General features: G+C 45.5%; 1 long non-coding RNA gene across 1 annotated transcript in view; it reads right to left on the bottom strand.

Annotated features, from left to right (window-relative positions):
* Positions 1–25,884, bottom strand: part of LOC143787333 (uncharacterized) — a 93,879-nt gene extending 67,995 nt beyond the window's left edge. The window contains exon 1 of the long non-coding RNA XR_013218329.1: positions 25,774–25,884. This is a non-coding gene — a long non-coding RNA (uncharacterized LOC143787333). The remainder of the gene's footprint in view (positions 1–25,773) is intronic.
* Between the last annotated feature and the right edge of the window lie 493 nt (positions 25,885–26,377).

The following is a 26,377-nucleotide window of genomic DNA, read 5'->3' as shown; positions in this document are numbered from 1 at the left end:
TATAAGACCTGGCTCACCTCTAGAGAAATATTCCAAAGAAGACAGTAGCCCCCCACATATAATGACGGTGAGTTCAGATGAAACAACAAACGCAGCAGGAAAATAGTCTTAGCAAATTTGAGGTCCGCTTACTAGATAGCAGAAGACAGATAGTATACTTTCATGGTCAGCAGAAAAACACTAACAAAACACCATCCAGAGATTACCTTAAACTCTGGCATTAACTCATAACGCCAGAGTAGCAATCCCTGATCAACGAGAGCTTTCCAGACACAGTAACAAAACTTCAGCTGTGAACTGGAACAAATAGGCAAAACAAAACATGGACAAAAGTCCAACTTATCTAGTAGTTGTCTAGAAGCAGGAACAAGCACTGAGAGGCATCAGATAACATTGTTGACCGGCAAGAAACCACCAGAGAAATGAGCTTAAATAGCGACACCCACTACTGATGGAATCAGGTGAAACAGGAAAGAGGATGACAAGTCCAATTCCACAAGCGGCCACCGGGGGAGCCCAGAATCCAAATTCACAACAGTACCCCCCCCTCAAGGAGGGGGCACCGAACCCTCACCAGATCCACCAGGGCGACCAGGATGAGCCCTATGGAAGGCACGAACAAGATCAGAAGCATGAACATCAGATGCATTGACCCAAGAATTATCCTCCTGGCCGTAACCCTTCCAGTTGACCAGATACTGGAGTTTCCGTCTGGAAACACGAGAGTCCAAAATTTTCTCCACAACGTACTCCAACTCACCCTCAACCAACACCGGAGCAGGAGGCTCAACTGAAGGTACAACAGGTACCTCATACCTGCGCAATAACGACCGATGAAAAACGTTATGAATGGAAAAGGACGCAGGGAGGTCCAAACGGAAAGAAACAGGATTAAGAATCTCCAATATTCTATAAGGGCCGATGAACCGAGGTTTAAACTTAGGAGAAGAGACCCTCATAGGGACAAAACGAGAAGACAACCACACTAAATCTCCAACACAAAGCCGAGAACCAACACGACGATGACGGTTGGCAAAACGCTGAGTCTTCTCCTGGGACAACTTCAAATTGTCCATAACCTGCCCCCAGATGTGATGCAATCTCTCCACCACCGCATCCACTCCAGGACAATCCGAGGATTCCACCTGACCGGAGGAAAATCGAGGGTGAAACCCCGAATTACAGAAAAACGGGGACACCAAGGTGGAAGAACTGGCCCGATTATTGAGGGCGAACTCTGCCAATGGCAAAAAAGCAACCCAATCATCCTGGTCAGCAGAGACAAAACACCTCAGATATGTCTCAAGGGTCTGATTAGTCCGCTCGGTCTGGCCATTAGTCTGAGGGTGAAAAGCAGATGAAAAAGACAAATCTATGCCCATCCTAGCACAGAATGCCCGCCAAAATCTAGACACAAATTGGGTACCTCTGTCAGAAACAATATTCTCAGGAATACCGTGCAATCGGACAACATTCTGAAAAAACAGAGGAACCAACTCAGAAGAAGAAGGCAACTTGGGCAGAGGAACCAAATGGACCATTTTAGAGAAACGGTCACAGACCACCCAGATGACAGACATCTTCTGGGAAACAGGCAGATCTGAAATAAAATCCATCGAGATGTGTGTCCAAGGCCTCTTAGGAATAGGCAAGGGCAACAGCAGTCCGCTAGCCCGAGAACTACAAGACTTGGCCCGAGCACAAACGTCACATGACTGCACAAAGACTCGCACATCTCGTGACAGAGAAGGCCACCAGAAGGATCTTGCCACCAAATCCCTGGTACCAAAAATTCCGGGATGACCTGCCAATGCAGAAGAATGTACCTCAGAGATGACTCTGCTGGTCCAATCATCCGGAACAAACAGTCTATCAGGCGGACAACGATCCGGTCTATCCGCCTGAAACTCTTGCAAGGACCGCCGCAGATCAGGAGAAACGGCCGACAAAATTACTCCCTCCCTAAGGATACCTGTGGGTTCAGAATTACCAGGAGAGTCCGGGTCAAAACTCCTAGAAAGGGCATCTGCCTTAACATTCTTAGAACCCGGTAGGTATGACACCACAAAATTAAAGCGAGAAAAAAATAAAGACCAGCGCGCCTGTCTAGGATTCAGGCGTCTGGCAGTCTCAAGATAAATCAAATTTTTGTGGTCAGTCAATACCACCACCTGATGCCTAGCCCCCTCGAGCCAATGGCGCCACTCCTCAAACGCCCACTTCATGGCCAAAAGCTCCCGATTCCCAACATCATAATTCCGCTCTGCGGGCGAAAATTTGCGAGAAAAGAAGGCACAAGGCCTAATGACGGAGCAGTCGGAACCTTTCTGCGACAACACTGCCCCAGCTCCGATCTCCGAAGCGTCAACCTCAACCTGAAAAGGCAGATTCACATCAGGCTGACGCAACACAGGGGCAGAGGCAAAACGGCGCTTAAGCTCCTGAAAGGCCTCTACAGCATGAGGGGACCAATTAGCAACATCAGCGCCTTGTCTGGTCAAATCAGTCAGTGGTTTAACGACATCCGAAAAACCAGCAATAAATCGGCGGTAAAAGTTGGCAAAGCCCAAAAATCTCTGAAGACCCTTAAGAGAGGAGGGCTGAGTCCAGTCACAAATAGCTTGCACCTTGACGGGATCCATCTCAATGGAAGAGGGAGAAAAAATATACCCCAAAAAGGAAATTTTCTGGACCCCAAAAACGCACTTAGACCCCTTCACACATAAAGAATTAGACCGCAGAACCTGAAAAACTCTCCTGACCTGCTGGACATGAGAGTCCCAGTCATCAGAAAAAATCAGAATATCATCCAGATATATTATCATAAATTTATCCAGAAAATCGCGGAAAATATCATGCATAAAAGACTGGAAAACTGAAGGGGCATTAGAAAGACCAAAAGGCATGACCAAATACTCAAAGTGGCCCTCGGGCGTATTAAATGCGGTCTTCCACTCATCCCCCTGCCTGATCCGCACCAAATTATACGCCCCACGAAGATCAATTTTAGAGAACCACTTAGCACCCTCTATACGAGCAAACAAATCAGTAAGCAATGGCAATGGGTATTGATACTTAACAGTGATCTTATTCAGAAGCCGATAATCAATACATGGTCTCAAAGAGCCGTCTTTTTTTGAGACAAAGAAAAACCCAGCTCCCAAGGGAGAAGAAGATGGACGAATATGTCCCTTTTCCAAAGACTCCTTTATATATTCCCGCATAGCAGCATGTTCCGGCACAGACAAATTAAACAAACGACCCTTTGGATATTTACAACCCGGTATCAAATCTATGGCACAATCGCACTCACGGTGCGGAGGTAACGACCCAAGCTTGGGTTCGTCAAAGACGTCTTGATAATCAGAGAGGAACTCAGGGACTTCAGAGGGAATGGACGACGAAATAGAAACCAAAGGTACGTCCCCATGAATACCCTTACATCCCCAGCTCAACACAGACATTGCTCTCCAGTCCAAGACTGGGTTGTGAGACTGCAACCATGGCAATCCCAGTACCAAATCGTCATGTAAATTATACAGCACCAGGAAACGAATAATCTCCTGGTGATCCGGATTGATACGCATGGTTACTTGTGTCCAGTATTGTGGTTTATTATTAGCCAATGGGGTGGAGTCAATCCCCTTCAGAGGAATAAGAGTCTCCAAAGGCTCTAAATCAAAACCACAACGATTGGCAAAGGACCAATCCATAAGACTCAGAGCGGCGCCAGAGTCAACATAGGCGTCCGTGGCAATGGATGACAAAGAGCAAATCAGGGTTACAGACAAAATAAACTTAGACTGAATGGTGCCAATGGAAACAGACTTATCAAGCTTCTTTGTACGCCTAGAGCATGCCGATATAACATGAGTAGAATCCCCACAATAGAAACACAATCCATTCTTCCGTCTAAAATTCTGTCGCTCGCTCCTGGACAGAATTCTATCACACTGCATACTTTCTGGCGTCTTTTCCATAGACACCGCCAGATGGTGCACCGGTTTGCGCTCCCGCAGACGCCTATCAATCTGAATAGCCATTGTCATGGACTCATTCAGACCTGCAGGCAAAGGGAACCCCACCATAACATCCTTAACGGCATCAGAGAGACCTTCTCTGAAAGTTGCCGCCAAGGCGCACTCATTCCACTGAGTAAGCACAGACCATTTACGGAATTTTTGGCAGAAAACTTCAGCTTCGTCTTGCCCCTGAGATAGTGCCATCAAAGTTTTTTCTGCCTGAAGTTCCAAATGAGGTTCCTCATAAAGCAAGCCCAAGGCCAGAAAAAACGCATCCACATCGCGTAACGCAGGATCCCCTGCTGGCAATGAGAAGGCCCAATCTTGAGGGTCACCCCTGAGCAAGGAAATCACAATCCTAACCTGCTGAGCAGGGTCTCCAGCTGAACGAGACTTCAGGGACAAATAAAGCTTACAATTATTTCGGAAATTCTGGAAGCTAGCTCTATTCCCTGTGAAGAACTCCGGCAAAGGAATTCTCGGCTCAGATACCGGAGCATGTACCACAAAATCTTGTAAATTTTGTACTTTCGTGATGAGATTATTCAAACCCGCAGTTACACTCTGGAGATCCATTATTGTCAGGTGCACACAGAGCATACAGAGATTAGGAGGAGAGAGAGAAAAAAGACTGCAGCAAGGCAGACTGGAGGAAAAAAAAAAAAAAAAAAAAAAATTCCAGCAGACTTCTTATAACTCTCCTTTCTCAACCTGGGTCTTTAACACTTTACTGGCCGGTCAAACTATCATGATCTCTGCAGGCAGAGATCATAGCAAGCCTATAGAGGGACAAGCTCTCGGAAGATGGAACTATACTGACCATGAACTAAGCCTGCCGCGCAACTAGAAATAGCCAGGTAGCATTTCCTATTTATCGCTAGATGCCCAGCTCTGGCCTAAGACCTAAATAGCTAGCAGAGGGAAATATAAGACCTGGCTCACCTCTAGAGAAATATTCCAAAGAAGACAGTAGCCCCCCACATATAATGACGGTGAGTTCAGATGAAACAACAAACGCAGCAGGAAAATAGTCTTAGCAAATTTGAGGTCCGCTTACTAGATAGCAGAAGACAGATAGTATACTTTCATGGTCAGCAGAAAAACACTAACAAAACACCATCCAGAGATTACCTTAAACTCTGGCATTAACTCATAACGCCAGAGTAGCAATCCCTGATCAACGAGAGCTTTCCAGACACAGTAACAAAACTTCAGCTGTGAACTGGAACAAATAGGCAAAACAAAACATGGACAAAAGTCCAACTTATCTAGTAGTTGTCTAGAAGCAGGAACAAGCACTGAGAGGCATCAGATAACATTGTTGACCGGCAAGAAACCACCAGAGAAATGAGCTTAAATAGCGACACCCACTACTGATGGAATCAGGTGAAACAGGAAAGAGGATGACAAGTCCAATTCCACAAGCGGCCACCGGGGGAGCCCAGAATCCAAATTCACAACACACCTCCGGCGAGGAGTTTTGTCTGCATGCATGACCATTGACTGCTCTCTGTTTGGGCAGTTAGCCTGTGCCTCTGTGAAGTCTAACAGGGCACAGTGCTTTGCTTTCACGGCTACTCGGTGAATAAACTAAGTTAGTCCATACCGCCATATAGTGCCGCCGTTTGCTAGCAGCAGGTACTCCTGCACGGTAGACCCTGGGCTGCAAACGCACCAATATCAATAAAACCATCTCTATTTACTCGGTGCGTTCCGCTAGCCCTAACAGAATGCTAGCGCCAGGGTCTGGCTGGTAAATGGCGGACATTCAGCAATCCTTGCGGTATATCCAGCAGCTGGAGGGTAGGTTGGCGGCTCTCAAGAGCTCAACCTCAGCTGTGGATGTTACCGCAGTTGCTGTACAGGCTGCTAGCGTGGCTGCAGCAACCTTGTCCACTGCCACCCCTGTTCCGACATTATCTCGCCTCCCGCTGCCACAAAAATTTTCTGGAGATAGCAAATCTTGTAGGGGATTCGTGAGTTAGTGCTCTTTTCATCTCGAGCTCCTGGCTGCACGTTTTCCCACTGAGCGGGCTAAGGTGGGATTTATTCTGTCTCTCTTGTCGGACAGGGCGTTGGAATGGGCTACGCCGCTGTGGGAGCGTGGCGATCATGTGGTGCAGAGTGCTCCACTGTTCCTGAACACTCTGAAACAGGTCTTTTTAGGACCTCAAGTCACCCATGACACGGCGCTCCAACTGTTGGCATTAACTCAGGTTGAGTCCTTGGTCAGCCATTTTGCCGTCCGCTTTCATACTTTAGCTTCTGAGCTGGAGTGGTTTTATAAAGCCCTTATCACCATATTGTGGAGGGGCCTGGCTGATCACGTTAAGGATGCTCTGGCCACTATGGAGATTCCTGCCACACTGGAGGAGTTAATAACTGTCTCTACTCGAATTAACCTCCGTTTTAACGAGCGGAGGCTAGAGCGAGCCCAGTGTAGGCAGAGGTTTCGGCTGGCTCCCACCTTCGCCAAACCTCAGGAATCTCTGGTCCTGGTTCCTGAGTCACATGAGGCCATGGAAGTGTCACTAGCGGGATCTAAGTCCCGGACCGCTTGTGCACTCAAGGTCTGTCATGTTTGCCAGCAGGCAGGACATCTTGTCACCAGATGTCCCCAGTGGTCGAGTAAACATCAGCGTCTAGTGGTAGTAGGTGGAGGTACACTAGAAACGGTGACGTTTGCCTCAAAATTGTCCTTTAAGGGGACAATTATTATAGGCTCATCCTCCCACTCGGAAGAGCTCTGCGTGGATTCTGGGGCGGAGGGCAATTTTATGTCTTCTGCCTTCACCCAATGTCACGCAATACCCCTGGTTATGCTAGCTCAACCAGTAACGGTACGAGTGGTGAATGGGTTGACACTGCCCTCACAGATAACACACCAGACCATCCCTCTTACTCTGTCCATGTCGCCATCCCATCTGGAGATTATATCTCTGCTCGTCATTCCTGAGGGAATTGATGAGGTCCTGTTGGGGATACCTTGGCTACGGTACCACTCTCCTCATATCGAGTGGTCCTCAGGCAGAATTCTGGGATGGGGTGAATCTTGTGGGGGTAGGTGTCAGAGGGAGTGCGTTCAGGTTGCGACTACAGAGATACCCGCAGATCTATCCTCTCTCCCCAAGCAATATTGGTCTTATGCAGACGTGTTCTCCAAAAAGGCGGCGGAGACCCTTCCGCCCCATCACCCCTATGACTGTCCTATTGATTTCTTGCATGGTGCTGAGCCTCCCCGGGGTCGAGTTTATCTGTTATCTCTCCCGGAGATGGAGGCAATGTCTCAGTACATTCAAGAGAATCTGGCAAGAGGGTTCATCAGGAAGTCAGTGTCACCTGCTGGGGCTGGGCTCTTCTTCCTGCAGAAGAAGAATGGGGAACTGCATCCACGTATAGACTACAGGGGTCTTAATGCCATCACCATTAAGAATAAGTTTCCTTTGCCCTAGATATCTGAGCTCTTCGATAGGCTTCGGGGAGCAAGGGTGTTTACTAAACTAGATCTGCGGGGTGCTTACAACCTGATTCGCATCCGTGAGGGGGACAAATGGAAGACGGCTTTTAACACCAGGGATGGGCACTATGAATATCTAGTGATGCCCTTCGGGCTCTGTAATGCCCCTGCCGTTTTCCAAGACTTTGTGAACGACATCTTCCGGGATATGCTCACCACCTTGGTCATAGTCTATCTGGATGATATTCTCATCTACTCTCCAGATATTGACTCCCACCAGAGAGATGTTTGCAAAGTCTTCGACCTCCTACGGGCAAACTCCCTCTATGCCAAGTTGGAGAAGTGTATGTTCGAGCAGGAGTCCTTACCTTTTCTAGGCTATATCATCTCCGCCCAGGGATTGGCTATGGATCCTGCCAAACTACAAGCTGTGATGGACTGGCAGGAACCCCATTCTCTTAAAGCGGTGCAGCGCTTTATGGAGTTCATTAATTATTATCGCCAGTTCATTCTGCACTTCTCAACTTTGGTAGGTCCCTTGTTTGCCCTCACCAAGAAGGGGGCAAATCCCAAATTGTGGTCTGAGGAGGTCTCCAAGGCCTTTAACTCCATAAAGTCACACTTCGCTAGCGTTCCCATCCTACATCGCCCAGATGTAGATAAGCCATTTATCATGGAGGTGGATACCTCATCTGTTGGTGCTGGAGCAGTCCTCTTCCAAAAGGATGCTCAAGGTCGGAAGCATCTTTGCTTCTTCTTTTCTGAGACCTTCTCACCAGCAGAGAGTAATTATTCCATCGGGGACAGGGAGTTGCTAGCCATGAAGTTGGCGTTCTCGGAGTGGAGACATCTCTTGGAAGGAGCTCGTTTTCCCTTCCAAGTCTTCACAGATCATAAAAATTTGGTGTACCTGCAGACAGCCCAGTGGTTAAATTCTTGCCAGGCCAGATGGTCCTTGTTCTTCTCCCGGTTTCATTTCACCCTCCATTTTCTTTCTGGGGAGAAGAACATTCGTGCCGACGCTCTCTCTCGCTCCGTGGTGTCATCAGTGGAGGAGGAAGAGGAGCCTCGGCTTATTGACCCCACCGAGAGCCTGAGAACTGTGGCCCCGGTTTCGCTAGAGTCTGTGCCTCCGGGCAAGACTTTTGTACCATCCAGTTTGCGACCGGAGGTTCTCTCTTGGGCACACTCGTCGAGGGTGGGTGGACATTTTGGTTCCAAAAGGACATCTGAGTTACTGGCGAGGACATACTGGTGGCCGCATATGGCTCGTGATGTCGCAGACTATGTTCGGGCATGTGTCTCTTGCGCCAAGAACAAGTCCCCTCGGCAACAGCCGGCTGGGTTGCTTTACCCTCTGCCGGTGGCAGACAGGCCCTGGGAGATGGTCGGGATGGACTTTGTGGTGGGCTTACCCAAGTCTCGTAGTTGCACCATTATCTGGGTGATCACCGACCATTTTTCCAAAATGGTTCATTTGGTGCCTCTTCCACGGCTACCTTCTGCACGGGCTCTGGCAGCCTTGTTCATCAAGCATATCTTTCGCTTACACGGTATGCGGGACAAGATTGTCAGTGACCGGGGTCCCCTGTTTGCGTCTCGATTCTGGAGGGAGCTTTGTCGTCTACTCAGTATTGAGTTAAATCTCTCCTCAGCTTATCATCCCGAGACGAATGGGTTGGTTGAGAGAGCCAATCAGACTCTGGTCACTTATTTACGACATTTTGTTTCTGCCAGGCAGGATGACTAGGCATCCTTGTTACCGTGAGCAGAGTTTGCCCTTAACAACGCTGTAGCCGACTCCACCGGTCAGACTCCTTTCCTCCTTAATTACGGCCAGCATCCGCGGGTTCCTGTGCCTATGCCCGTGTCCTCTGCTGACTCCAGGGTGGCAGACTGGGCAGTGGAGGCACGAGACATTTGGGACCGCACTCAGGATGTCATCCGGGCCTCCAAGGAGAGAATGAGGTCCTCCGCCGATGCACATTGGTGCCCTGCACCGACCTTTGCTCCTGGCGACTTAGTGTGGCTCTCCGCTCGTAACATCAGGCTGCGTGTTGAGTCCACTAAGTTTGCTCCTCGCTACTTGGGTCCCTTCAAGGTCCTCGAACAGGGTAATCCTGTGGTCTACCGTCTAGCCCTTCCTCCACGCCTAGGTATCACCGACACCATTCATGTGTCCCTCCTTAAGCCCGTATACATGTCCCGGTTTTCGGCTACGGACGATTACGAGGTGAACGCTATTTTGGGGTGCAAGGTGGTTCGTGGCAAAAAATTTTATTTGGTGGACTGGAATGGTTACTGTCCTGAGGATAGGTCCTGGGAGCCTGCTGAGCACATTCGGGCTCTGCAGCTCATTGCTGCCTTCGAACGTATTGAGGCCCTAGGAGGGGGGGTAATGTTAGGGGTCGAGTTCCCGCCTCTGCTCAGGGGGAATCTCGGGCCATCTCCGCTGCGGTCTCCCATTCTTTTCCTGCCGCAGTGGAGCCTGCTCAGCGGAGACGTCAGTCCCAGCATCTCGCTCAGTCTGACTCTGTACAAAGAGAAACTGTTGCCTTTCCTGCTTCTGCCATTGAAGTCAGTGCTGGGCAGCGGCGAGCAGACGCTTCTGGGACTACGTCCTGCTTTTCTCGTTCTAAGAATGCCCAGAGTGAGATCTCTCAGTGGAGATTGAGGCTCACATGATCAGATACTGCAGCTAAGGCCATTGGTCCTTCAGGAAGGTCCTGTAGGTGCTCACGCTCTGTGGCAGCCTCTCATTGGTCCTTCTAGGAAGGTCCTGTACGTGCTGCAACTATTTAAGGCTCGCATGGCCGCACGGCCATGCGCTAGTATTGTTCTTTGCTATGTGCTTTGCGCCAGTGTGGTCACATAAGAGTGTGTTCAGGGACCCGGCTGAAATAAGCCCCTAGAATGCTGGCACCTCCTGCAAGGAGTTTGTGCTTGTATGTATTCAGGGACCTGGCTAAAATAAGCCCCTAGAATGCTGGCACCTCCGGTGAGTTTTGTGTGCATGCGTGACCACTGACTGCTCTCTGTTTGGGCAGTTAGCCTGTGCCTCTGTGAAGTCTAACAGGGCACAGTGCTTTGCTTTCACGGTTACTCGGTGAATTAACTGAGTTAGTCCATACCGCCAGGTCGGACCCTGGCAGGTCGGACTAGCTAAGTAACTGAACAGACTACTAGCTCTGGGGAAGTGGTAACTAGATTGACCGCAACCTGATCCTATCCGCAAACAACTATAGGCAGCCGTGGAACGTTACCTAAAAATCCTAGCCGTCTCGTCATGGCCTGAGAAACTGACTATTCCTGGAGGGAAAGTAAGTCCTCACTTGCCTCAGTGGAATGACCCCCAAAGATATAGAATAGCCCCCCACAAATATTAACGGTGAGTTAAGGGGAAAGCACAAACGCAGAGATGAAATCAGATTTAGCAAATGAGGCCCGCTAATACTAGATAGCAGAAAATAGGAAGGAAACTGTGCGGTCAATAAAAAACCCTATTCAAAATATCCACGCAGAGATTGCTCGAGCCCCCGCACCAACTAACGGTGCGGGGGAAGCAACTCCATACCCCAGAGCTTACCAGCAAAAAGAAATCACATGTTAGCAAGCTGGACTAGACTCATCATACACAGAAATCATATTGCAGGCAGATGAGCAAAAAATATTCAAACAGAACTTAGCTTATCCTGAAGAGGCAGAAAACGAGATAATCAGGAGTAATCAGAATAGCACTGAATACATTGACAGCCGGCAACAAGTGGAAGTGAAGCAGAGCTAAATAGGAGCCTCCCTGGTGAATAACGAGGCAGCTGATCCAGCAGACCCGCAGGATAATAAACCAAACCACCAGGGGGAGCCAAAAAACCAAAGTCACACAATACCATCTGTGACCACAAGAGGGAGCCTGAAAACGGAGTTCACAACAGTACCCCCCCCTTGAGGAGGGGTCACCGAACCCTCATCAAAACCCCCAGGGCGATCAGGGTGAGCCACATGGAAGGCACGAACCAAATCGGCTGCATGAACATCAGAGGCGACAACCCAGGAATTATCCTCCTGACCATAGCCTTTCCACTTAACCAAATACTGAAGCCTCCGTCTAGAAATACGAGAATCCAAGATCTTCTCCACCACGTATTCCAATTCTCCCTCAACCAGCACAGGGGCAGGAGGCTCAACCGAAGGAACCACAGGCACCACATACCTCTGCAACAAGGACCGATGGAACACATTATGAATAGCAAACGATGCCGGGAGGTCCAAACGAAATGACACAGGGTTAAGGACTTCCAAAATCTTATAAGGACCGATAAACCGAGGCTTAAACTTAGGAGAGGAGACCTTCATAGGAACAAAGCGAGAAGACAACCACACCAAATCCCCAACGCGAAGTCGGGGACCCACACAGCGACGGCGGTTGGCAAAGCGCTGAGCCTTCTCTTGTGACAGCTTCAAATTGTCCACCACATGATTACAAATCTGATGCAACCTATCCACCACAACATCCACTCCTGGACAGTCAGAAGACTCCACCTGACCCGAGGAAAAATGAGGATGAAACCCTGAATTACAAAAAAAAGGCGAAACCAAAGTAGCAGAACTAGCCCGATTATTAAGGGCAAACTCGGCCAATGGCAAAAAAGTCACCCAGTCGTCCTGATCAGCAGAAACAAAACATCTTAAATAGGTTTCCAAAGTCTGATTAGTGCGCTCGGTTTGGCCATTCGTCTGAGGATGGAAGGCCGACGAAAAAGACAAATTAATGCCCATCTTAGCACAAAAGGTCCGCCAAAATCTAGACACAAACTGGGATCCTCTGTCGTAAACAATATTTTCAGGGATCCCGTGCAAACGAACCACATTTTGAAAAAACAGAGGAACCAACTCGGAGGAGGAAGGCAACTTAGGCAAGGGCACCAAATGGACCATTTTAGAAAAACGATCACACACCACCCAAATGACCGACATTCTCTGAGAGACAGGGAGATCTGAAATAAAATCCATGGAAATGTGCGTCCAAGGCCTCTTCGGGACAGGCAAAGGCAACAACAAGCCACTGGCACGAGAACAGCAAGGCTTAGCCCGAGCACAAATTCCACAAGACTGCACAAAGGAACGCACATCCCGCGACAAGGAAGGCCACCAGAAGGACCTAGCCACCAAATCTCTGGTACCAAAAATCCCAGGATGGCCTGCCAACACCGAAGAATGAACCTCGGAAATAACTCTGCTGGTCCATCTATCCGGGACAAACAGTCTCTCCGGTGGACAACGGTCAGGTCTATCCGCCTGAAACTCCTGCAGCACTCGTCGCAAATCTGGGGAGATGGCAGACAAAATCACCCCCTCTCTGAGGATACCAGCTGGCTCTGAATCACCAGGAGAGTCAGGCACAAAACTCCTAGAAAGAGCATCAGCCTTCACATTCTTCGAACCAGGCAGGTATGAGACCACGAAATCAAAACGAGAGAAAAACAACGACCAACGAGCCTGTCTAGGATTCAGCCGCTTGGCCGACTCGAGATAAATCAAATTCTTGTGATCAGTCAAGACCACCACACGATGCTTAGCTCCCTTGAGCCAATGTCACCACTCCTCAAATGCCCACTTCATAGCCAACAACTCCCGATTACCAACATCATAATTCCGCTCGGCAGGCGAAAACTTTCTTGAAAAGAAAGCACATGGCTTCATCACAGAGCCATCAGAGCTTCTCTGTGACAAAACAGCCCCCGCTCCAATCTCAGAAGCATCAACCTCGACCTGGAAAGGAAGGGAGACGTCTGGCTGACATAAGACCGGAGCCGAAGAAAACCGGCGCTTCAGCTCCCGAAAGACCTCAACAGCCGCAGGAGACCAATTAGTAACAACAGAACCCTTCTTGGTCAAATCCGTCAATGGCTTAACCACGCCAGAAAAATTAGCGATGAAGCGACGGTAAAAATTAGCAAAACCCAAGAACTTCTGAAGACTCTTAACAGATGTAGGCTGAGTCCAGTCATGAATAGCCTGAACCTTGACTGGGTCCATCTCAATAGCAGAAGGAGAAAAAATGAAACCCAAAAAAGAGACCTTCTGGACTCCAAAAAGACATTTTGAGCCCTTCACAAATAAAGCATTGGCACGCAGGACCTGAAACACCATCCTGACCTGCTTAACATGGGACTCCCAATCATCCGAAAAAAACAGAATATCATCCAGATACACAATCATAAATTTATCCAGATATTCGCGGAAGATGTCGTGCATAAAGGACTGAAAGACAGAAGGAGCGTTAGAAAGTCCAAAAGGCATCACCAAGTACTCAAAATGGCCTTCGGGGGTATTAAATGCAGTTTTCCATTCATCACCCTGCTTAATACGCACAAGGTTATACGCACCACGAAGATCTACCTTGGTGAACCAACTAGACCCCCTAATGCGAGTAAACAGATCAGATAACAATGGCAAAGGATACTGAAATTTGACCGTGATTTTGTTTAGAAGGCGATAATCAATACAAGGTCTCAAGGAACCATCCTTCTTAGCCACAAAAAAGAACCCCGCACCAAGAGGGGAGGAGGAGGGGCGAATAAGTCCTTTCTCCAAAGACTCCTTTATATAACTCTGCATAGCAGCATGCTCCGGCACTGACAAATTGAAAAGTCGTCCCTTAGGAAACTTACTACCAGGAATCAAATTTATAGCACAATCACAATCCCTATGAGGAGGTAGAGAACTGAGTTTGGGCTCATCAAATACATCCTGGTAATCTGACAAAAACGCAGGGACCTCAGAAGGAGTGGATGAAGCAATTGACACCACAGGAGCGTCGCCATGAATTCCCTGACAACCCCAACTTGACACAGACATTGCTTTCCAATCCAGGACTGGATTATGAGTCTGCAACCATGGCAGGCCCAACACGACAACATCATGCAAATTATGCAATACAAGAAAGCGAATCACCTCCTGATGAACAGGAGTCATGCACATGGTCACTTGTGTCCAGTACTGAGGTTTATTCGTAGCCAATGGTGTAGCATCAATTCCCCTTAGTGGAATAGGGAATTTTAAAGGCTCCAAAACAAAACCACAGCGCCTGGCAAATGACAAATCCATCAGACTCAGGGCAGCACCTGAATCCACAAAAGCCATAACCGGGTAAGATGACAGGGAACAAATCAGGGTAACAGACAAAATAAACTTAGGCTGTAAAGTACCGATGGTGACAGATTTATCAATCTTTTTTGTGCGCTTAGAGCATGCTGAGATAACATGAGCTGAGTCACCACAGTAAAAGCACAACCCATTTTGCCGTCTATAATTTTGCCGTTCACTTCTGGTCAGAATTCTATCACATTGCATAGACTCAGGTGTCTGTTCAGAAGACACCGCAAAATGGTGCGCAGGTTTGCGCTCCCGCAAATGCCGATCAATCTGAATGGCCAGAGTCATTGACTCATTCAGACCTGCAGGCATAGGGAACCCCACCATGACATTCTTAATGGCTTCAGAAAGACCTTTTCTGAAATTTGCAGCCAGGGCACACTCATTCCACTGAGTAAGCACCGACCATTTCCGAAATTTCTGGCAGTACACCTCTGCATCATCTTGCCCCTGAGAGAGGGCCAACAACGCTTTTTCAGCCTGGTTCTCAAGATTAGGTTCCTCATAGAGCAATCCAAGGGCCAGAAAAAACGCATCCACACTGAGCAATGCAGGATCCCCTGGAGCCAATGCGAAAGCCCAATCTTGAGGATCGCCACGCAAGAAAGAAATAATAATCTTAACTTGCTGAACAGAATCCACAGAGGAACGAGGTTTCAAAGAAAGAAACAACTTGCAATTGTTCTTAAAATTCAGGAACCTAGATCTATCTCCAGAAAACAACTCCGGAATAGGTATTCTAGGCTCTGACATAGGACTGTGCACAACAAAATCCTGAATACTTTGTACCCTTGCAGCAAGATGATCTACACTGGAGGCTAAACTCTGGATATCCATATCAGCAGCTGAACTCAGAGCCACACCAAGATTAAGAGGAGGAGAGAAGCCAGACACACAGCAGCTAGACACACGGCAGCAAAAAAAAATATATATCTCCAAGCTTCTTTTCTCCTGCTTCTGCCATGCAATTAACACTTTATAGGCTGGCTGTACTGTTATGATCCTAGTGGCAAGGATCGCAGGTCGGACTAGCTAAGTAACTGAACAGACTACTAGCTCTGGGGAAGTGGTAACTAGATTGACCACAACCTGATCCTATCCGCAAACAAATATAGGCAGCTGTGGAATGTTACCTAAAAATCCTAGACGTCTCGTCACGGCCTGAGAAACTGACTATTCCTGGAGGGAAAGTAAGTCCTCACTTGCCTCAGTGGAATGACCCCCAAAGATATAGAACAGCCCCCAACAAATATTAACGGTGAGTTAAGGGGAAAGCACAAACGCAGAGATGAAATCAGATTTAGCAAATGAGGCCCGCTAATACTAGATAGCAGAAAATAGGAAGGAAACTGTGCGGTCAATAAAAAACCCTATTCAAAATATCCACGCAGAGATTGCTCGAGCCCCCGCACCAACTAACGGTGCGGGGGAAGCAACTCCGTACCCCAGAGCTTACCAGCAAAAAGAAATCACATGTTAGCAAGCTGGACTAGACTCATCATACTCAGAAATCATATTGCAGGCAGATGAGCAAAAAATATTCAAACAGAACTTAGCTTATCCTGAAGAGGCAGAAAACGAGATAATCAGGAGTAATCAGAATAGCACTGAATACAATGACAGCCGGCAACAAGTGGAAGTGAAGCAGAGCTAAATAGGAGCCTCCCTGGTGAATAACGAGGCAGCTGATCCAGCAGACCCGCAGGATAATAAACCAAACCACCAGGGGGAGCCAAAAAACCAAAGTCACACAATACCATCTGTGACCACAAGAGGGAGCCTGAAAACGGAGTTCACAACAATAGTGCCGCCGTTTGCTAGCAGCAGGTACTCCTGCACGGTGGACCCCGGGCTGCGATTGCACCAATATCAATAAAAACATCTCTATTTACTCAGTGCTTTCCACTAGCCCTAACACTGCCATGATTTTTTGCACTTTTCCAGAGTACATTTGTTAAATCCAATAATGCGTTTTTTTAAATATCTAATATGAATTGGATTACAACACACAAACACTCTTGTTTATTTTAATGCAATCTCTGACAATTTAATAAGGCAGAATCCTAATTCGTTACATCTCTCCAGGAAGAATTTTCCACACCCAATATTGCTACAAAATAAGGATTTCTAAATATGTCTGTCTTTTGCATATGAGTTCCATTTGTGTTTTTCATGGATAGAGAACGTAGCTAAAATAGTTTAGGGGGCTGATCACATGTCTAATTTTTTCTACAGACTAAGTGGTCCAAGCAAAATCGCAGATGTATGTCTGATACTTATCTGAGTATTGGATACATTTTAGCAAGTCTAAAAGTCCATGAAAAAATCAAACATAACTTGAATGGCATTTGAGCAAGGTCCATTTTTCATGGACTGATAAAAACGAAAAGCTAAAGAATTTTTTTCCAATCTAACAAAAAAGTTGCTGAAACTTAAAGCCAGACACAAATGAAACTTGGATAAAACTCTGAACAAAATCATTGATGAAACTAGAATCATCAGTCTCACATGTGAAAAAAAGGACATCTGATGAAAAAAAAGCTGTGTAATAAATTATAGGGTCCACTTTCACCTATTAATCCTTGTGAACCAGACAAATTTGCAGCAGATACAAAAAATAATGTTTTACCACTAAATTGTCATATTTCCACTTCTCAATGTTATTAAATTCTATTAGGCACCTATGGGTTCAAAACACTTACTACACCCCTTGATGAATTCCTTACCTAGTGAAGTTTCCAATAGTGGGTCACCTGCAAAGCACAGCTAATGGAGCCCACAATGTATTCAAATGGAATCTGCTTTCTAAAAACAAATAGTGTTCTTTCCCATCCGGTCCTTGCCATGTGCTAGTGTACAACCACATATGGAGCACTGTCACATTCAGGAGAAATTGCATAGCAAATTGTGGGGTCCAATTTCTTTGATTACCCCTAGTGTAAATTATAGATTTTAATATAAAATGTTGTAACGTTTTATGAGTTACCTGTAGGTAAAAAAATGCTCAGTACACACCTAGATAAATTACTTAAGGGGTCTAGTTTCCAAAATGGGGTCACTTGTGGGGGGTTTCTACTGTTCAGGTACATCAGGGACTCTCCAAATGCGACATGGTGTCCGCACTTGATTCCAGCTATTTTTGCGTTCAAAAAGACAAACTGTGCTCCTTCCCTTCCAAGCCCTACTGTGCACCCAAACAGTAGTTTTCCCTCATATGTGGGGAGTCGGCATACTCAGGAGAAATTGCCCAACAATTTTTGTTGTCAATTTTCTCTTGTTACTCTTGTGAAAATAAAAAAAAATATATAGTTAAAATAAGCTTTTTGGGAAAAAAGTAAAATGTTCATTTTTTCCTTCCACATTGCTTTAGTTCCTGCGAAATACATAAAGGGTTAATAAACTTCTTGAATCTGGTGTTGAGGACTTAAATGGGTACAATTTTTAGAATGGTGTAACTTCTGGGCATTATCTGTCACATAGACCTCCCAAAGTCACTTTAAATGTGATGTGGTTACTAAATGAAAGGTTTTATAAATTTTGTTGGAAAAATGAGAAGTCGCTGATCAAATTTAATCCTTCCAACTTCCTAACAAAAATAAATTTTGTTTAAAAAATGATGCAGATGTAAAGTACTTGTGTCAAATGTTATTTATTAACTGTGTGAAATAACTTTCTGGTTTAAGGGCATAACAATTAAAAGTTTGAAAATTGCAAACTTTTCCAAATTTTTGCCAAATTATCGATGTTTTCACAACTAAACACAAGTCATATCAAACACATTTTACCAATAACATGAAGTACAGTATGTCAGAGTCAGTGGGGTCCGTTGAAGCTTTCCAGAATTATTACCTCATAAAGTGACACTTGTCAGATTTCATAAAATTGGCCTGGTCATTAGGGTTAAAATTGGCTTAGTCACTGAGGGGATGAACAACGACACCAACTTTTATTTTAGCTCAAACTGTGACAATATAGTGAAGCAGAGCATTCAATTTTTGCACCAATCCAGAGTACATTTACCACATTCATTATTATTGTATATCTGTGCCATGTCAGCTGTTTGTAGGCATTTGAGTATCAAACCTTAGGACCAGTCCTCCTGGCAGCAGATGCAAGCCACAGTTTTCATTGACCTCCTGTATATGTATTATTGCAGACAAAGTGATGAACATTGTGGACTGGATGGTACATTACAAATTTCTGTCACAAGTAGAAGGGCTGGAGAAGAAATACCAACAAACATTAAAATTAAGAATAGCAGATTATGCTAGCCTGTTCTGTAGAATTATGTGTTTTGGAATGTTGTTCAGCTGCTGTGGTTCCACAGGTCATCAGAGTGATTGCAATAAACACAAGGAAAATTTGTGGACTTGTTTGAAAGATGCTGATTATTAAAGACGCCAAAATTCAAAAGGTTAAATATGCAAATTGTCTCTTCAGAGAGGAAGAGGACTAGAACTCTAGTGCCACCTATTGGAAGTAGCAATCCTAACAGTCAATGTCGACTCTTTAACGAGCCTTGTCACATGACTTAGGCTGGGGTCACACATGGCGTAAGAAAATACGCCACGTATTATACGTCCGTACTACGGCCGTAATACGGAGAAATGTCCCCAAAATATTGATCCGTAGTCAGGGTGTTTCAGCGTATTTTGCGCATGGCATCCTCCGTATGTAATCCGTATGGCATCCGTACTGCGAGATTTTCGCGCAGGCTTGCAAAACCGACATCTAATGGATTTATGTGCTCAAATGTTAGGGAAAACATATATACAGTATATATATATATATATGTCATTGAGACACATATATATATATTCTGTATTTAGATTTCATTCAGCGCGATATCTGTGAACAGCCGCTAATTCAATTGCCGGCTTTTCGTTTCTCCTGCACAAACCCGACAGGATATGAGACATGGTTTACATACAGTAAACCATCTCATATCCCCTTTTTTTTTGCATATTCCACACTACTAATGTTAGTAGTGTGTATGTGCAAAATTTCAGCGCTGTAGCTGCTGAAATAAAGGGTTAAATGGCGGAAAAAATTGGCGTGGGCTCCCGCGCAATTTTCTCCGCCAGAATGGTAAAGCCAGTGACTGAGGGCAGATATTAATAGCCAGGAGAGGGTCCTTGGTTATTGGCCCCCCCGTGGCTAAAAACATCTGCCCCCAGCCACCCCAGAAAAGGCACATCTGGAAGATGCGCCTATTCTGGCACTTGGCCACTCTCTTCCCACTCCCTGTAGCGGTGGGATATGGGGTAATGAAGGGTTAATGCCACCTTGCTATTGGAAGGTGACATTAAGCCAGATTAATAATGGAGAGGCGTCAATTATGACACCTATCCATTATTAATCCAATTGTAGGAAAGGGTTAAAAAACACACACACACATGATTTAAAAGTATTTTAATGAAAAAAACACAGCGGTTGTTGTAATAATTTATTGTACTCTCAGTCCATCAGGAACACCCTCGCTTGGAAAAATAATAAACGCACAAGATACATACCTTCTGCTGTCAGATCAGGTCCCACGAAGTAATCCATCTGAAGGGGTTAACTAATATTACAGGCAGAGCTGCGATAATCCACTCGCTCTGCCTGTAATCCCCGGGTGCTGAAAGGAAAGCAGTGATCTATACTTACATTCAGTTGCGGTGATGCGCCCCTGCTGGATGTTCTCATGAACTGCAGCCTGGGAACTTTTTCCCACGCTACAGGTCATATGAGGACATCCACCAGGGGGCGCATCACCGCGACTGAAGGAAATGTAGGTCATTGACCTACATTTCATTCATTCGCGGTGATGCGCCCCCTGGTGGATGTCCTCATATGACCTGTAGCGTGGGAAAAAGTTCCCAGGCTGCAGTTCATGAGAACATCCAGCAGGGGCGCATCACCGCAACTGAATGTAAGTATAGATCACTGCTTTCCTTTCAGCACCCGGGGATTACAGGCAGAGCGAGTGGATTATCGCAGCTCTGCCTGTAATATTAGTTAACCCCTTCAGATGGATTACTTCGTGGGACCTGATCTGACAGCAGAAGGTATGTATCTTGTGCGTTTATTATTTTTCCAAGCGAGGGTGTTCCTGATGGACTGAGAGTACAATAAATTATTACAACAACCGCTGTGTTTTTTTCATTAAAATACTTTTAAATCATGTGTGTGTGTGTTTTTTAACCCTTTCCTACAATTGGATTAATAATGGATAGGTGTCATAATTGACGCCTCTCCATTATTAATCTGGCTTAATGTCACCTTCCAATAGCAAGGTGGCATTAACCCTTCATTACCCCATATCCCACCGCTACAGGGAGTGGGAAGAGAGTGGCCAAGTGCCAGAATTGGCGCATCTTCCAGATGTGCCTTTTCTGGGGTGGCTGGGGGCAGATGTTTTTAGCCACGGGGGGGGCCAATAACCATGGACCCTCTCCTGGCTATTAATATCTGCCCTCAGTCACTGGCTTTACCATTCTGGCGGAGAAAATTGCGCGGGAGCCCACGCCAATTTTTTCCGCCATTTAACCCTTTATTTCAGCAGCTACAGCGCTGAAATTTTGCACATACACACTACTAACATTAGTAATGTGGAATATGCAAAAAAAAAGGGGATATGAGATGGTTTACTGTATGTAAACCATGTCTCATATCCTGTCGGGTTTGTGCAGGAGAAATTAAAAGCCGGCAATTGAATTACCGACTTTTCACTAACACCGCTGCGTATTTCTCGCAAGTCACACTGCTGGTCAGTGTGGAATCCGTATTTTTCACGCCCCCATAGACTTTCATTGGCGATTTTTTTGCGCAGTACGCTGACAAACGCAGCATGCTGCGATTTTGTACGGCCGTAGAAAGCCGTATAATACTGAACCGTAATATACGGCTAATAGGAGCAGCCCCATTGAGAAGCATTGTGCCGTATGTAATGCGAGTTTTACGGACGTAGTTTCTGCGCTCTTACGTCCGTAAAACTCGCATGTGTGACCCCAGCCTTAGGATAATAGCCAAACCAGAATCTCAATTTGCAGACACTGTGTTTCGGGGTACTGCCCCTCCTCAGTGCAAAGTGGAGATCTGGTTTGGCTGATTGAGATGCGTCTGACCGGGATCCAAAAAGTATTGTTTCTCCTTGTGGAGAGTGATATGATAAGCATGTCAAGGTGAGGAGACTTAAAGCTGCAATGCTCCTCTGGGAAATATGCAAATTGTCTCTTCAGAGAGGAAGAGGACTAGAACTCTAGTGCCACCTATTGGAAGTAGCAATCCTAACAGTCAATGTCGACCCTTTAACGAGCCTTGTCACATGTTTACATTGACTGTTAGGATTGCTACTTCCATTATTCATTATTTCATTATTTCATTATTTGCATTTTGACAGAGGAGAAGAGTTGGTTCTCTGCAGCAAGAAGCAAATTTCCGACCATTTACAACTAAGCAACGTAGTTTTTGACAGGAGGAGAAACACTGTGGCTTCACGATGATTGGTTAATCTAACAGGGTAAATATGTTAAACAAGAAACTGCTGCCTAAAAAATTATATATTTTTTTAATAACTAAAAGAAACCATTAGTTATTGCTTTCTAAACACCGAGCATGTTACTACTCCACAAAACTGGATAATCTTTTAACAGCATGTTCAAAAATCATTGTGTCTTCCAACAGCACCATATAAACTGGAATTGAAATGTTTTGAGATTGAATTTGTGGTTTACAGAAAAAAAACCTTCCTCATCATCATTTCACAAACTGGTGAAGCGGCAGAGAGCAGGCTAATGTAATTTTATGTGGCCATATGGGCCTTTCAATAATGCCCTGAAGCTATGACATCTTACAGATTATCATAACTTATACAGTGGAGGCCAATACTCGGGGCCATCACAGATCAGTGGTTCCAAGTGGAGCAGAGTTTGTACAGCAGAGTCGTTTTCCAACTTCAGAGTAACTGGGTTAGTCTCTCTCCTGTAGAGTGTAATCACTTAAGGCAGAGAGTTCCTTTTCTCTACCATGTATGTGCTTAGGGTAAGCAGGGTTCTCCCACTCCTGTAGAGAGTAAGCTCTTATATTCATCAGGATCTACTCTCTCCTGTAGAGCATTAGCTCTTATGGCCAGTGGGGTTCTCTCCCTCTTGTCCCCCACATGTATTTTCCAAGCAATTACAAGCTTTCCAGTAGAGAGATTTATGCACATTTATTCACGGCAAATCGAATATTGGGGGAAAATTCAGCTTAATTGGTAAATTTGAATTTGGCAAGATTCACTCATCTTTAGCATCTACAATTTTTTAATTTTGAAAAGCATAAAATATCCAATGGTGCAGTGTGTTATTGTACAGACTGTTTGGTATGACTTTTTGCCCTCCATTTACGTGTAGCAATATATGTTGAAGTTACTTTGTCATTACTTAGGCTGTATTTGCATTAAAGAGCTAGAAAGTGGTTGGAAAAAAGTCCAAAGAGACCTCGGGACTAGTGTTGAGCATTCCGATACCGCAAGTATCGGGTATCGGCCAATACTTGCGGGTATTGGAATTCCGATACCGAGATCCGATACTTTTGTGGTATCGGGTATCGGTATCGAAACAACATTAATGTGTAAAAGAAAGAATTAAAATAAAAAATATTGCTATGCTCACCTCTCCGACACAGCCTGGACCTCCCCGAGGGACCCGGCAGCGTTCTTTGCTTAAAATGCGCGCGTTTACTTCCTTCCGTGACGTCACGGCTTCTGATTGGTCGCGTGCCGCCCATGTGGCCGCGACGCGACCAATCACAGCAAGCCGTGACGTAATTTTCAGGTCCTCAATGCCTAATTCTAGGCATTCAGGATTTTAAAATTACGTTCCGGCTTGTGATTGGTCGCGTCGCGGTCACATGGGCGACGCGACCAATCACAAGCCGTGACGTCACGGGAGGCAGGAGATGCGCGCATTTTAAAATTACGTCACGGCTTGTGATTGGTTGCGTGCCGCCCATGTGACCGCGACGCGACCAATCACAGCAAGCCATGACGTAATTTCAGGTCCTGAATGCCTAATTCTGCATTCAGGACCTGAAAATTACGTCACGGCTTGCTGTGATTGGTCGCGTCGCGGCCACATGGGTGGCACGCAACCAATCACAAGCCGTGACGTCACGGAAGGAAGTAAACACGCGCATTTTAAGCAAAGAACGCTGCCGGTTCCCTCGGTGAGGTCCAGGCTGCGTCGGAGAGGTGAGTATAACAATATTTTTTATTTTAATTCTTTCTTTTACACATTAATATGGATCCCAGGGCCTGAAGGAGAGTTTCCTCTCCTTCAGACCCTGGGAACCATCAGGGATACCGTCCGATACTTGAGTCCCATTGACTTGTATTGGTATCGGGTATCGGTATCGGATTAGATCCGATACTTTGCCGGTATCGGCCGATACTTTCCGATACCGATACTTTCAAGTATCGGACGGTATCGCTCAACACTACTCAGGACTTCATACACATCTTTTCAGAGCAATTTGAGATTTGAAGCACTCTTAATTCATGAACTTGATCCAAATTGAATTCTTCACCTGATTGGTTAAAACAAACCCAAACTAAGATTTGGGAAGTTTGCTCACCTGTAGTGTGTGCTGTGCATGGCCTAGAGAAAGAACAGTGAGTTGCAGGTTCCCATAATCACTGCTATAATTACTACTTTACATAATGCAATAATTATTGATTTGCCAAGGTAAGAAGAAAACATCATCCTTAAGATTACTGAATGTTCAACAATGTTCCTCTCGGGGTTGTTATTTACAGTCAATACACACAGAAAAATCTAAAGGTTAATATTAAAAATTTATTTCCTTTTTATATACAGTATCTTAGATTTTCAGAAAGCCCACTGAAATTGTTTAGAAATAAATTGTCCTAATTAGCAAGTCATTTTATCTTTTGGAATACAAATTGGATGCTGCTACCTTTGCATTTTTATTTTACAATAACATCTGCAGACTACAACTTTAATACAATTAAAAATAACATCATGCTCAGTATCCTAAAGTCAGCACAACACTGCATGTAGTTTCTCAACTATTCTGCATTCCATTAATGATATGCCATATATGTCACATGTGACTCTATTGCCAGTTCCATGCAGGGACAGCGGCCGTGTGGCACAGTTTCCTGGCATACTCCCTGCTTCTTCCTCTACTTAGTGCCTGTGGCGCGTTCTCCTTGCTCTTAAAGGGGCAGCACGAATATAGTAAAATGTCTTCAGCCTTTAACTGAGATTCAGTGTAATTTTGCACCTGCAAAATTACTCCCAGCCAATAGCTGTGAGGCATCTTAAATAAAAGACTCCCTCTACCTTAGGGAGTCACCAAGCAATACATTCAGTTTTTAGGTAGTGTGGTGTTTTACCAGTGCCTGAACCTCATCCCCAGTCCATGTGTAAACAATTCTGAGCCCCTGGTGCTAGTGTGGCCAGTTCCTGAAGCTCGATCCCTGGTACATGTGCAGCTGTTGGTGGTACCAGTATCCAAGATGTGTGTCTGTATGTGCACCTCTGAATATTCAGTGTTTCTGGAATGCTAAAACCAGTCTCTGAATAAGACCAGTCTGAGCGTAGCCTCAGTCCATTTCAGCGAACCTGACCCCGGAGATCTGCAGCTGCAGTTCTGGGTACTACATTGAAGTGGTACCTGCCCCCTGACGAAGGTTGTTTTTCCGAAACGCGCGTTGGGGTGGAGGCGCATCCCAGGAGATCCGGTCTTCATTGCGGTGGGTAAATAGTGGCTTATACTGCACTTTGCATGGATTAAATGTTTGGCTACTGGTGCTATAATGGCGATGAGTGGTATTTGCTGGCTATAGGTATTTTGGCAGCACTAATCAATTTGTAATGGATGCTTGCCGTTAATTGCAGCAATAGTTATAAATATCATATTTTCTTAATCAGTTGTAATATCTGAACAATTATTGGTGATTATTATTGGATCCCTGGGTACAAAACCTCCTGCTGTTTTTGCACAATATCCTTTTATATATAACTTTACATTGTCATCTCCGTTCACACTCTGTGTCTAAATGATTTTAATAATAAAGTTGTTATAGTTTGATACTTTATTAGACCTAGTATCATCTTTTTTCTTGTGGTGGTGTTATAGAAGTGGTACCTGAAGCCCAGCCTGTCTCCACCATCAAGAGCTCCAATAAATTCCAGGCAGCCACTTAGCTAGTCCCCTTCCGACACTGGCCTGGCACAGTGCGTCCACGAACCATGTCACAGGTGTAACATCATGTAGCCTATAAAAAATATCAATATAAAGTAGTTTTATTAATAATAATTGAAGTTTATATTGTAACATACTCACCTGTCCCCACTTTTGCATTGAACTGCTTTGCTATTATATGCAAAGTTCCATTTCTAGAGGTAGTGGCTAACTGACAACTAGGTGTGTATCACTTGACCCAGCCAGTGAACCAACGAATGTATGGGTTTGTTAGACTTGAACTCAGCTATTTTGTCATTTTCTACATTTCTATGGTTCAACTTGTGACCCACTTGTCAACTTGCTCTACCAGCCAACAGTTACCCAGTGCTCTAGCAGTAATATCCAAATCTCTAAGTAGGGTTGAAAGAATAAACAGGGTGCCCTTAGAATTTGCTAAACGGACTGGTAGGTTTCTCCCATTATTATAGATGATCAGATCTATCTCTGGGGAATTGAATTCGACTTAAATTTCCAGAAATACATGGGTCCCTGCAAATTCTAACAC

The sequence above is a fragment of the Ranitomeya variabilis genome, chromosome 8 (genome assembly GCF_051348905.1).
Source record: "Ranitomeya variabilis isolate aRanVar5 chromosome 8, aRanVar5.hap1, whole genome shotgun sequence".
NCBI lineage: Eukaryota > Metazoa > Chordata > Amphibia > Anura > Dendrobatidae > Ranitomeya > Ranitomeya variabilis.
This window is presented reverse-complemented; position numbering and strand designations above follow the sequence as displayed.